Source organism: Rhinopithecus bieti, unplaced genomic scaffold, assembly GCF_001698545.2.
Source record: "Rhinopithecus bieti isolate Rb0 unplaced genomic scaffold, ASM169854v2 scaffold_27131, whole genome shotgun sequence".
In the NCBI taxonomy this organism is placed as follows: domain Eukaryota; kingdom Metazoa; phylum Chordata; class Mammalia; order Primates; family Cercopithecidae; genus Rhinopithecus; species Rhinopithecus bieti.
The window spans coordinates 127757-130887 of NW_016812044.1; positions in this window are offsets into that span (position 1 = coordinate 127757).

A 3131-nucleotide genomic window follows, 5' to 3' on the forward strand; every position below is an offset into this window, starting at 1 on the left:
AAACAGATAAAATTCTAATTAAAATACATCATCACAATATTATGAACGTTCTTTCTTAAGTCTATATTTATGAAATTTTTAACCTGTATACACTGTGAGTGAATTTCTGAGCTGGAAAATAAAACTAACTTCATATCAGGACTGAACTAGGTCAAAATATTTCAACAAAATTTCAAATGCTAACACACAAAAGGCATGAATTTCAAAGATACTTATTGTGTATTATAGTTATTTAACCTTTAGACGGAATGTTTTATTTGCAATGTGCTTATGCAAACACTTAGTTGGTCATGCAAATAAACAATAAAAAGCAATATCAGCTATTTTTTTTATCAGTTTGGCCATCACTGACTATATTTTTTAATAATAAGGCACTGGTAAGAAAGTGATTACTGACTACGTCATATTGTGTCTTTCGTTGGTGAATTAGTGACACATCTATACTCTCCTTATATTTGTAAAGTATTTTGGGGGGATATACTTCCAGTCTAACTCACTGCAGTAACTTTTCTCTGTGTCAAGCAGAACACCAAAACACTGTTACTGAAACTTCCTGTGTGAGTATCCTTAGTTGCAAAAGTACTGTAGTCACGCATACAAGTCAAGCTTGCAATTCATTATTCGTAGTATTTTATACTTAATGGTCACTAAAAATATGATAATTATAGAGTTAAATTCTGTTAGATTTTTGACAGCCTTATGTGTCAGATTTAGCCTAGTAAACATTGATATCTGAGAGATGCAGCATATATAGGTTTAACAATGTCATAAGAAGTTAACATTAAAATCTACAAAATAATTCAAAATAAATCGGCAAATGGTAGAGATAATTAAAAGTGACTACTTTATAAGAATGCAGGTATTCCTCAGGGTGATTCCTTTTGAGCCTTAATGATGCCAAAGATGGCTACTATTTTCAAGACCTACCTTCGGAAATGTAACAGAAACATACATGACTGATAGGTCTCTTCTCAGGGAAGACACTATGGGGCAACCCTTTTTTATTAACTCACATTTTAGAGACCCCAGTGAAAAACCTGGATGCGTCCTAAAGTATTAAGATGGTCTACAAATCACTTCATCACACCCTGGTTTCTATGGGTTTAGTAGCATGATGATTGTAGGCCATAGGTAAAAGAGTAACTCTAGAACAGTGATAGAAAGTGCCGAAAGGCTGTTGCAAGAGACAATTCTTCTTGGACTTCTTATGTTCCTATACATCTTGCTGAGTTGCCAAGAATGACAGGCCCTAAATGTTCTTTACTATACCATTTTTTCAAAGTTGAATTTACAAGAAACAGTCTTGAGGAATAAGGTAATATCTTCTCCACAAACCAGACAGAGTTCGATTGTTCACTACTTGAAACAAATGTAGTGGATTTTCCAAGTACTGTTTCCAACTGTGATGCAAACTCCCGTGTCTGTATCCTTTTCGGACATACCACATTGCCCCTATGGGAATTGTGGACAAGGGAGACCTACACAAAAACGTTGATGTTCAAGCTGCTTCCTGTGCCATGGGAAATAAAGTCTGCTCTCCCTGTCCCAGGAATTTGACGTGTTCTGCCAGCATCCTTGAAACAGTTACATGTGAACTCAGTAGCTAGTGAATAGGGTAAAATCAAATCCCAGGGATGACAGGAAACATTATCAGCATTACTAATTGGGGCTTTATCAAATCACATACCACTTTCAGGTACTCTACTTCCATCACCACCATTGTAATCATTATGAGAATCAATGCCAAGGGAGATGATTACTCGCCATTTTTTATTGGTGAGATTTAAATCCCTCAGATGTGTTGAGATTCGAAAAGGCTGAGACCCACTGAGTTACCAAGTTGGCCTTTGTCCTTTTACCATTTCTGATTGGTAAACTTCACTCCTTTTTTCTCTTCCTTTAATTCAGAAACCCAGGTTTTTCATAAATGAATGTGTTAGATCTGTATGGCCTTCACCATTAAAAAAAAAGAAATGATAATTTCTTAACTCAAAAAACACATTTAAAAGTAACGAATAAGGTTGAGTGGGGTGGCTCACACTTGTAATCCCAGCACTTTGAGAGGTGGAAGTGGGTGGATTCTCGAGCCTAGAAGTTTGAGACCAGCCTGGATAACATGATTAAACACCGTTTCTACAAAAAATTGAAAAAAATTAGCCAGGTGTGGTGGTGCATCTATAGTCCCAGTTGCATGGAAGGCTGAAGTGGAAAGATCACCTGAGCCTGGATGGTTGAGGCTGCAGTGAGCCATAAGCATGCCACTGCACTCCAGCCTGGGAAACAGAGCGAGATCCTGTCTCAAACAAACAAACAAAAATAATGAATAGATTATGACAAGGTATATAAATTAGTGAAATTTCAGCAGAAGGAGATCAATTACAATCTAATAGTGATTAGAAAACATTCACGGAGGAGGCAAAGACTTTATTTATATCCTGACAGATGGGTGAAATTTTGATGAATACAAAAAGGAGTGAATAGGAAAACACCAAGGTGTTTTCAGAGGAAAACACCAAGATCAATATTTTAGGTAAAGAAAGTTGTTTGAGGAAAGTCATGGGAATGGGAAGATGTGAGACATTCCATAGGACAACAGGTAGATTCATTTCATTAAAACATCTCTCCATGGGAAGATTGAGAGGAAATTTAGGAGGTATTGGTTGGGATAAATTCGGAAAGACAAATAATATCTTGCATGCTTAATGCTGTAAGTATGTAGAAGGTATCTGGAGAAGCCGTATTTAGGCCTGTGTGGGAAAGACTGCTGCAAGTAATTAGTAGAAGTTGTTAGTGGGTTCTGGATTGTGATCAAGGGGCACTCATGGCATATATTTGCAAGCTTTAAGATAAATTATAGAGCAATGGCTCCTCTTGTTATCCTTCATTTGTGCATTGTCTTACTACTTTTTCTAATAACTTTTCAAGGTATGTTTTAGGATACCCATTTGACAGTTGAGAAAACTGAGGCTTGGTGAGACCGAATTATTTGTCCCAAATCACACAGCTTACAGTAGAGGAGCTGAGGTTTGACTACAGATTTGTCTGATAATTGCATGCCTGAAAACTTTTTAAGGGTCACAGAGAACCATTAAATGCTTTCTAGCAGGGAACATATATATATATATATATAT